Genomic DNA, 11131 nt, shown 5'->3' with positions numbered 1-11131 from the left:
CTACGTTGAAAGATTTTCGATGTTATTTTAATTGTTTTTGTTATTAAGAAAATACGAGAGGTGTATCGTTTTTTGACCCATAGTCACCCCCACTGACGGTACCTTATAAAGTTGAATAAGGAAACGACAAATTACCAACGAATCATATATGAATATGATTCCAAAGAAAGCTGGTCACTTTTTCTAATGAATTTTGTAGCACTTTCTGCATTACTGTTTGTATCACAATAAATATCTGCAGATTTTTTTTCGAAAAGGTCCTATAAACATATGAAAGACAATAGCTAATAGGAAAAAACTCTAGATATAAAAGAAAAAATATTGTATGATTTTGTCTGATGTATAAAGAACCTAAGGCGTTCACATATAAAGAATGATAACCGTTATAAGGGGTGACATTGCTGAAATTTGTATGACCCAATCTCATCCCCCAGACCCAATGTCACTCCTGATGACGGTAGTTTAGTATTTTCAAGTCAAATGTTCAAACATTCTAAAAACATTTCAACATATATTGTTTGCCTTGTTTTTAATTTTGGGTTTGTGTTTCGAATCATTTCACAATATTTCTTAAATTGCACAAAAACGTTAGTTGCATACTTATTTATCTATGCCTATTATTTTTTTTTATTTAATTGGATTGATTTAAATAATTATGATTCGAAATTTCTGAAAGACTATTATTTTAGTTTAATTGTTTTCCCATTGAAAATTCAGCAGCAGTGCACACAAAATAAATTTTTAAATAAATAGAATTTTAAAAACTAATGCAATTGATATTTAAAAAGAAATTTTGGCTCACATAAGGATTCAATGGAGATAAACTTAAAAACTTATAAAAATAAAATAAATCAAAGCGTTTCTAGTTTTCTGTTAGGGCACAAGGCTTTAGTTTTGATTTTTTTTTAAATATTTAACACGAAATGCACGATTTTGCAGGTCTGATTTTTCGGATTTTTCTGAAGCTGTTCGGAACTAATGTTTGATAAAAGTTGAAAATGCAATAATTTTTTTTTCATAACAATATTTTTATCAGATTCTTTTAAAATAAACAAATAAACTAAATAGTGTTGCAAATAAGATCAATTTATTTGGATTATAAGAAAGAAAACAAAGATATCTTACAATGTGTTTATTTGATTTATTTTTATTTTGTTTAGAATATTATTGCAATTGTTTGGTCGATTGCATTTGAATACAAATGGTCGTAGCAAGTGTATAAAGTTTAATTTACTCAGCACAACAATATTTATGAAAAAATCGAAATGCACTTTTTGCGTTATTGTGCATTTTTAACACTCAAACGCTTGGGTAGTCATTTGACCCCTATTTTTTTTCTTAAAAATTTCATAACTTTTGGTAGAATTGACCAAATTGGATGCTTCCGGTTGCAAAAGATCCAGATTTGTCTATATTTTGAACTGTCAGATGGGGGACAAATATGGTCCACTTTTACCGGAGATATTCCGGATTCCGTTGGGGTACCTCGACCCTCCTATTTGGAGTGTTGGTCAATAGAACAAAAACCATTGCACAGAAAAATGCCGGAAATTATGCAAAACTTCAAGGCATCATTCTAATACATCATCCTGCATAGACACATGGCATGGCCAAGACCTTCGGGCACCGAAACAGGTTCCAACCGAAAACGGTTCACTGAGCTGATGTCGATTGGTGCCCAGATGGAACCGGTTCCAGTGCCCCGTATGACTTAACCATGTCAATTATTTTTGCTGGATGATGTATTAGAAGGATGCCTTGAAGTTTTGCATCATTTCCGGCATTTTTCTGTGAAATGGATTTTGTTCTATTGACCAAAACCCCAAATAGGATGTCCGAGGTACCCCAACGGAATCCGGAATATCTCCGGTAAAAGTGGACCATATTTGTCCCCCATTTGACAGTTCAAAATATAGACAAATCTGGATCTTTTGCAACCGGAAGCATCCGTTATAGGGGTCAAATGACTACCCAAGCGTTTGAGTGTTAATCAAATATTTTATAAAATGTTTAAAAATAATTTAATTGCAGTTAATAATTTAAACACCATTTAAAAAAAAAAAACTTTTCTTCGAATTTCTTCAAACAATTGAATTTTATTTACTCAATATATTTTAAGGTAATTTCTTGACACATTTTTGAACAATTTTTTTTAAATATTGGCTTTTTAAAACTTTTTCAAAATATTCCTCAAAATAGAAATTTCAATTTAAAATTTATGTTTTAAATAAACACATATAAAAAAAAATATTAGAGACATTCTGAACAATAATCCGAGTTTTTTTTATTTTTGATATATTTATTTTTGTTTTGTTCAAGAGTCAAGCTTATTGAGGAGGAATATCGCCAATAAAGTGTTGACTTTTACATGTTAACAAAAAAAAACATTTTTTAAGAGAACACATACAACTAGAGCGTCCAATTTCCCGTCCCAGGAATTATCGAGATTTCCCGAAAAAAAAATCCCGAAAATTGTTGATTTCCCGGGATTTCCCGAAATTCAATCGAAAGTATACATTTTCTTATCCTTTTGGAACATTTTTTTAAATAAAAAATAGTTAAATACCATATACCATTTGAAAATAAAGTACCCCTTCCCACCAAGATCAAAATTAAGTTTCCTCTACGTTTTTGTTTACCATGACCAAATTAGATGAAAATTGAATTGATAACATTAAATGTCTAAAAGAGGGCTGTGCTAGGAGAATTAGGTTAATTTGTGAATTTGTTCGAGAAATTTCAGTTTAAAGTTGAAAATGTATATGGCACTAGAGCTACCAAGGGCGTAAGAAGTTTAAATATGAATCTACTGAACTACTTTTTTGCTATGAAAATGATTTTAACCGAAGGTTGCATAATTAAAAAAATCATTGAAAAACTTTTTCGTATTACACAAAAGTGCCCAAAACATGCAAACCTTTTTTCAAAAAGCTCGCTCCAAATATTTGAAATTTTTGAGGTGTGATTGCATAAAAATTGTATTTTAAGTGAAAAGGATTATTTTTAAGGCAAATTTAATGCTTATTTATTTATTGCTGAGCTCAAACCAGTAAATTTTTTTCTGGAAAAAATATTTGCCATGAAAAACATATTTTCTGCATTATATATTTTTCATTGCAACTTAATAATCAATATTATGCTTCAGTATATTCTCTCGAGCTGGTCACAGAGATAAATTTAAAAGCATTTTATGGTTTTTGAGCATGAATTAATTTTACTCACTGCCCAAACACTGTGATTAAAAAAATAATACCTACTTAAAAAAAAAATTTCATTCAGTGTTTATTAAAATTCAACAGTTCTACTCCAGGATGTTACATTTGCAATTCAGTGATTTGGAGAACCTTTCAACTGAGATCAATTCATAAGCCTTTACAGGGAGGGTTCATAGTTCTAAGTAAAGATTTTGCTAGCTAGTTCTTTTAGGGAAAATTAATTTTGAGAAAAAACCCTAGAAAAAAATACTTATAATTTTTTTTATTTTGTATGCTTATAAATTGAAAAATACATATTTTCTTGAAGTCGTAAGTTTTTTTACAGGGAGTCAAGGCTGTGTGATTCTCACACTTATTTTAACCATTGCTATTGCTATTCTCTACAATTTTGTTGCAAAATAATAATCCAAAGCAGGATCAGATCAATTTTTGATAAATTTCTAAATTCCCGTTTCCCTGGAATTTTGTAACCCCAGAAAATTGAACGCTCTTCATACTACCCAGACTCGACTAGAGACCCTAAATAGGGAGACTGGTCTAAGCTTGCTAAATCGATCTGGCAACGTATGTTTTGAGCTTGGCAACACTGATAAGTTTTGCTGGGCGTAAAGGCAAATGCTCGTTTGGATACGTCAAACTCGCGTCTGTTTGGGTACGTCAAATTCACTTCGTCCAGTCTCCCTATTTAGGATCTCTAGACTCGACTGATCAAAGTTTTACATTTATGAATTTCTACAGATTTATTTGTGATAAACAAACAAACACAATATTAAAAAAAAACATTCTATCGAACATTCTCTTAAGCTGTTGCTCTGGAAGTTTTTTGAAAATTCGTCTTTTTACTTACTTATTGTTCCACAATTTTCAGCATGAGTTACTTTACAAAATGTAGAGCTAGGTTTCAAGTTTTTTTTTAATTTTTCAGAACATAAGGTGTGAAATGCCTAAAGGGTACATATGTATAAAATTTTCAAAAACTGTACATTTTTCCAGATCACTTCGGATGTTTAAGGGGGCATATTAAAGTTAAACGACCCACAATAAGACAAAGACTAAGTTATTTTTAATGTGATTTGATTTTCCATAGTAAATTTTTAGCAAAGTCTTTGGAGATTTAGGTGTGGACGGTATTTTACAATTTTTAAAGTTTAAATTACAGATTTGTTAGCCATTTAATTATCACTTGGTTTTTTTTATATTGAATATTTCCACTATCTTGGCTCAAACTAAACCAATTTTAGTTCTTCTGGGTTCGTTCGATCAGTAATTTAACACCGAACACGATGCATCGAAAAAACCTAGATTCCGGGTTTCTGGCCGGAGATATTCCGGATTCTCCAGGGCCAGACTTGAACTACGCTAGCCTGGTTATTTTTCTGATCACAAAAACATCCAAAAATGTTGTTAGCGATGAATTATTGAAATATTTTACCATCTATTGTTAACTGTTTTATTATTACTTTTTATTTGTTGAGTATGTCATCCTTTAATTACAAGTAAAAAAGCGAAGTGAAGCGAAGCGAAGCGAACAATGAATTTTCATTTGAATGAATTAAGAATTCAGAGACCTACATTTGAAATAAATAAAAACTTTCGTATCAATTTAGAAAATTGTCGCATATGTATTTTTACAGCGAGATGCAACAATAACTCCTTTCCACTTATAAGAATTATGATACATTTGAAGTTTATGAAAATAACTGACATGACCATACAAATAGTAAACAATTCAAGTAAAGTGGTGCAAGAAAAGTAAGCCATTGAAATGGTTATCAAAAAATTAGACTTATCCGAAAATATGCTACATGGACTTTAAAGATTTAAAAATATAATTACGTGAAATCAGCTTAAACCGTTGATAGCCGTTGAAACAATAATTTCTTTAGATACAATACTGCACGGAATAATACTATCGCATATTTTTATTTAACTTTTTGTTAAGTTATTCAAAAGTATCACAAAATAGGCAAAACTAAAACCGTCGCGAAAACTATGCCGAAATTATTGAATTAAAATTATTTTAGAAGACAGTTAATTTTTTTTTGTCTTCGAAAACATTGAAAAAAAACCTTAAAAAGTATATTTATATTAGCCTAATCTGGAAATAGGAAAACACAAATTTGAGGAATAAAACATACAAAAGGTATCTTGACAAAAATATGTTAATTTTTAGAATACTGTTTGTATAATTTTAAAGTTGGATGGTCTGCTTGTCTGTGAAACGAGAAAGAAGCGCGTTCGATCGGTCTGCGATTTCAAACGTTTTTCGGTGTGTTTTTCACAGCTTTCAAAGCATCCGCTGGCGTGTAGTGGTCAAAAAAGGCACCAAGATTAGAAATTCAGTGAAGTTCAGTGCAAATAACAGCATTTTTGCAATAATTTTTTTAATTTAAATTTGTGAATTTCTTCTTAATATTTGTTGTTGTGCTTTGGTTTGCGCAGCCCGCCACTCTTTCAAACGTCAGCGGGGCTCTCACGGAACTCACATTTCCCCGTCAAATATGAGTGCCTGACAGTTTCGATACAGTGTTGCGGAATGAATTGTTTTTTACGCGAAGTTTTGTTTTATGAAAATGTTTCGGTCAAAATTTATTATATTAATCAAAGAGTTATGTGAACTTTTGTGAGCTTGTATCGTGTTAAAGAGTGAACAAACATAAGTTCCGGTGAGCTCTTTTCGGGGGTTTTCGTAAATCCCGATTTCCTGTTGAAGATGAAACCGCAGGATCGTGTTCGTTGCTGCCAAGAAAAATCTTCACAAGACGCTCGCCAGGATATGTGTCGGATCGGCATGTGGAAGATCAAGCTGTCCGTGATTGAGGACCCGCAGATAAAGAGGGCTACCGGAAGTTCCAGAAACTTGGTGAGATCTATCCAAACTGAAACTGTGACATTTTGCCTACTTATTAACCATTAAATACGCGCTGATCTCATGTTTGCCTTATGAGATTGGAAGTCTAAAGATAGGTCGAGGACTCTTCAGGTTCTTGGTCTATGTTTGGGCGGGGCCAGACAATGCCCAATGACCTCGGAATTGGACCGCAAGGAGCTCTGTCATTCTGAAACGGGTCATTGGAAGCAGCGCGAGGGCTAACACCACCTAATGTCCGGGACTGCGATAAGCTGTATCAGCATAAATCAAGACTGATACAAATTATACTTTCCCATAATTTCGTAGCCGGCCTACGGGTATTGGATTGGTTGAACACACAACACACACACACACACACACACACACACTGTTTGTATAATTTTAAAGTTATACTAAGGGTATCCTGCCGTTTATCGAAAAGGAATGCAGGTAAATAAGATTTAATTGAAGCTATAGTTTTATGAAGACTTTTTCAAATTATTTGAAAATATTGTAAATAATTTTAGCTAAATAGTTTGTTTTTACACAGATTTAAGTACATAAAAAAGACATGTGCACGTTGTTTGAGTTAAACACCATAATTTTGTTAAACAGAATTGTAGGATAGGAATCCATAAACCTAGTTTTTCGTGTATTTGAGTTTGCAGATTTTTGCAGATATTTGAAAAAAAATTTGAAGATAACTCAAAATTTCATCTGGCATCCCTGTCCCAACCTCCCACCGAGTCGCCTACTCCGCCTAATGGAACCGTACCTATTCGTTGAAGTGCAAGACCCCGCTGATTGCATTTCCTTCGTATACACCGTCCTCGCCCGGCGACGTGGCCACGTCACCCAGGACGCACCCCTCCTTTGTTCCTCTCTCTACAACATCAAAGATTTCATTCGAGTTGCCGTGGAAGGTTCTTCCACTCGATCAAACTCCCAAAGAAACTCCCTAGAGACATCCTGCAGCTAATCGCCCGAACCGACACTCCGTGTGACCCCATCAACCTCATCATGCAAGTGTCACTCGCTAGTCCACTTCCACCCGTACTCAATTCCGTCGAATTCCGCCAAACAAGATCCTCGGCTCAAATGCTCTGCTTTCCTGGAGGATTTTTCCGGTACCCAGCGCATGTCAAATTTGACATCGGCTTCACCATGTTAAAATTAAGTTCGGGTACTCGATGTCAAATTTGTATGACTACGGTTTGCGCCGTTTTGATTGGATCCACTCAAATATGAGTTCCCCTGGTAAGCGTGCAAACACACGTCCAGCTGTAATGTAAACATTCTTTGAATGTATTGGTAAATCTCTGACTAGAAAGCCTTATATCATTGTTTTATAGAAAATTTCATTTTATATCATTTAATAATTTAAAAAAGTTAATTTATTAACGTAAGTTTGAAGATTCTTGTATATACATTCTAAACTCGATTCGCGACCCAAATATTTGAACGCACCGCAGTGTCAGTTTGCTCGTGCTGCTTCCGGAACACTTCGACCGGAACCGGCTGGAAGGCGGAATGTTTGTCCACATGTTTTACACTGGAATAAGTCCGGATACACGTTCCGCCTGGTTGAACAGGCTGCCAGGTTGGTTCCGCAGCAGGCGAGACTGTCGCTTCCGCGTTGACATCAGATGCTTGAAATGGGTCTTCTAGGAGCAGGATCACGTGTCTTTTTCATATCCCCGACACGTTTATGGCCGGAATGTAAAAAATCTGAAAGATAAATCCATTTAAACAAAATTATAATAAATCGATGCTTGTGTGCTCTCTTATACTAACTGACATTTTGGTAGTTACGAGAAAATCGACTTTTTAACTTTGAATTACTGTTTCTGGGAAACTATTTGACAAACAATTGTCCTAATAATTTTAAAGTATGCTCCTGACATAACTTAAAGACATGGTAAAATATGAAAACTTTTGAAAAGCAAAAAAAAAAAATAAAATTGGCAGAGAAATTACGAAAAAAAAATCATGCTTGCAATTACCTAGCACAAGTCTTGACTTTTTTTTGATAAGGTCCTATAAACAAATGTAAACATTGAGTGTATCCCGCTTACTCCGATGGACTTTGACATAAGGTGTGAAAGGGATACACTCAATGTTTACATTTGTTTATAGGACCTTATCAAAAAAAAGTCAAGAAGTGTGTCTTGAACAGTGATTTGTATGAGTTAGCACAAACGTGCACAGGGCAAATTTTGCAGTTGAGCTAAAATGCTTCTTCGATGGCAGAGTCGTGTATACTTCCAACGTGGCACTTGGTACAAAAGTGCGCAGAGTCATTTTATTGTTAAAATAGTAGTTATTGCTTGTTTCAATGTTTTTTGCGTAGTAACTTTGAATTGTTGCTAGTTAAGGAACATTTTTCTCAACAAAACTTTTTTAATAGACTTGTTTATCATTAAATTTACTGTGAAAATTGCAGTTTTTGAGAGCAACTACCGTTAAAACATGAATTTTGTTGTGGACAGCACCACTGAGGGAGTGTCCACAGAAAGCCCGGGTCTATTCGTGCGCTCCATACGTCGCTAGGCTCTCACATCTCAGCATAGCTGTCATCGTGAGATGCAGGAGGTGCGCATAATTGATATGTCAGCTGTCTTTGTTCTTTGTAGTAATTGTCAGAAGTGTTTCTCCCGCGATGTAATACGCACACGCGGCCTTTTTAACTCGTGCAATAAATGTTATTTTAGTTGTACCGGGCGTATTTTATTCGATATTCCGATTGTCCTAAGTCCGGGGACCGGTGTCAACTCGCCCTACGTCCGGATACAAAAAATTTTATTAAGAAAAACTTAGTGAAGTGTGAGGATTCATAAATATAAGTATGATAATCCATGAAATAGCTTCAATAAGACCAACTATGACGAAAACCGAATAGTTCTACGCTTACAAACAGAAGAAAATGATTATGTAAAAACTTTGAGCTAGTTTATTTTATTTCCCTCATGTCATACGACCAGAGGCGTACTAAGGCCGGGTGACACCCGGGGCGGGCTGCCCGGTGTCACCCCTCACCCCCCCCCCCCCCCCCCTTCTTCCTCACACCCTCTTTCTAGGTTTAATCCCACCAAACTTATGTCACATGAAATTCTTATTACAAACTGCAATTCTAAATAATACTCTGCAATGAGCAAAAATCTTGCAATATAAAAAAACAAATATTTCAAATAATGAAAATTATACTTTTTATACTAGAGCAACGACTTTTTTTTTCAGAAAGCGTTTATAATTAGATTTTTTTTTTCATATGCAAATACACGTAAAATAATTATCGAAATAATTATATCAGAGAACTAGTTCAAAAAAGAAGATATCATTCAGCTCGGCGATTTTCGTTATGAATAACAGATTTTTTAAAATGAAAAATATTTAAAGAACATTATTTTCATCGCTTTGATAGTGTTTAAACAGAATATTCTTTTCATCAAAATCAAAATCATTTTCCTTAAAATTTAGAAAGCTTAAAAATTAGTAAACGCTCAATAAAAATATTTCAATTTCATTCAATTTTTAAGTAAACCGTTATGCATTTTATGATCATTGATAATAAATGATGAATTTATTTTCAGAAAATTGTTCGATACGAGATTAATGAATTCGTAAAATTAAATCAGCATTCAAGATCAGTGTTGAAAATACTCTGAAAAAAAATAAATTGCGTGGTATTAGTATTCTCTAGAAATTTTGTTAAGATAAAACTGATAATCATAAGTTAATTCTTTTTAATTTGATTAACAACGAAATAAAATCAAATAATTATAAGACATGCTTTATAAACCTTTTTCCAAAGGTAAAAAAATTAATTAAGCAGACTGATTTGATTGAATATACATAATGTATAGTCGTAATTAAAAAACCTTCTATTCCATATTTTTCCAAAATCTTTTGAAGCTAAAATAATTGTCAGTCCATGCAAAAAAAATAGAATAAATTATAGCTAAGCAAAATATTTTAAGTGTTTTAGTTTAGGATATTTTGAAACGTAATTTTTTTTTAGATAAGCCACTTTTAAGTTTTTTTTTCAAGATCTGCAGATCAAAAAAGATTTTTTTTTACTAAGGGTTTCTTGAATTGAAATTTTTGATACCAGATTAGGGGAAACCCCCCCTACCCTTTCCAATCAAACACCTATCTTCGTCATATGGAGAGTTTGATGCTCGATTAAAGCTCCAAAAATACTATAGAGTTATCTACGTGCGCATGTATTGCGTGTACGTACACGATGGATTTCTAGGTTAAAATTTGTACCCGCCAGCAAAAACAAATGGTAAGCTAGTGTGCGTGAGATCGGGCTTAGATAGCTCTATTTGGGCTATAAACTTACCAGCAACAGCACCGCCTCGAGTAAGCACGCAAATGTACACGCTTACCAGGGGAACTCAAATTTGAGTGGATCCAAGCAAAACGGCGCAAACCGTAGTCATACAAATTTGACATCGAGTACCCGAACTTAATTTTAACATGGTGGAGCCGATGTCAAATTTAACATGCGCTGGGTACCGGAAAAATCCTCCGGGAATGCAGAAAAACGGTTCCGGGGGACGGATATCGGTTCGGAATTATAGGTAAAAGAAAATTGTCTTTCTGGGATAGTTTTTGGATGATTTTATTCAAATTTTAATCTAATTAAATTATCATTTTCATTATTTCAGCACTTGGTGCAACGGTTCCAGCGACTACGGGTGGACGAGAACTAGCGAGTGACACTTGCCAGCGGCCGGATGACGATGCTCTTGTCGAGCGGATCGCCGGGGACGATCCGCCAGTGGTGAAAGACATCGAACGAATCGCTGGAAGGGATGAATGCTTTGATGGTGTAGAGGGGGAAATCGGAGATAGGTGCGTCCTGGGTGACGTGGCCACGTCGCCGGCGAGGACGGTGTTCACGAAGGAAACGCAAGCGGCGAGGTGTGGCCATGACAAAGGCAGAGTAGGCGATTCGGCGGGTTGTTGGTCATCTCCGCGATGGAGCGGTTCCTGGGCGATGACGACGGGATTTGAAATTTACGTTCCGGATGGGTTCTTCGCAGAGTGATCCTTTGCG

This window comes from Culex pipiens, chromosome 1 (genome assembly GCF_016801865.2).
Source record: "Culex pipiens pallens isolate TS chromosome 1, TS_CPP_V2, whole genome shotgun sequence".
Taxonomy (NCBI): domain Eukaryota; kingdom Metazoa; phylum Arthropoda; class Insecta; order Diptera; family Culicidae; genus Culex; species Culex pipiens.
Note: the sequence above shows the minus strand (reverse complement) of the source record.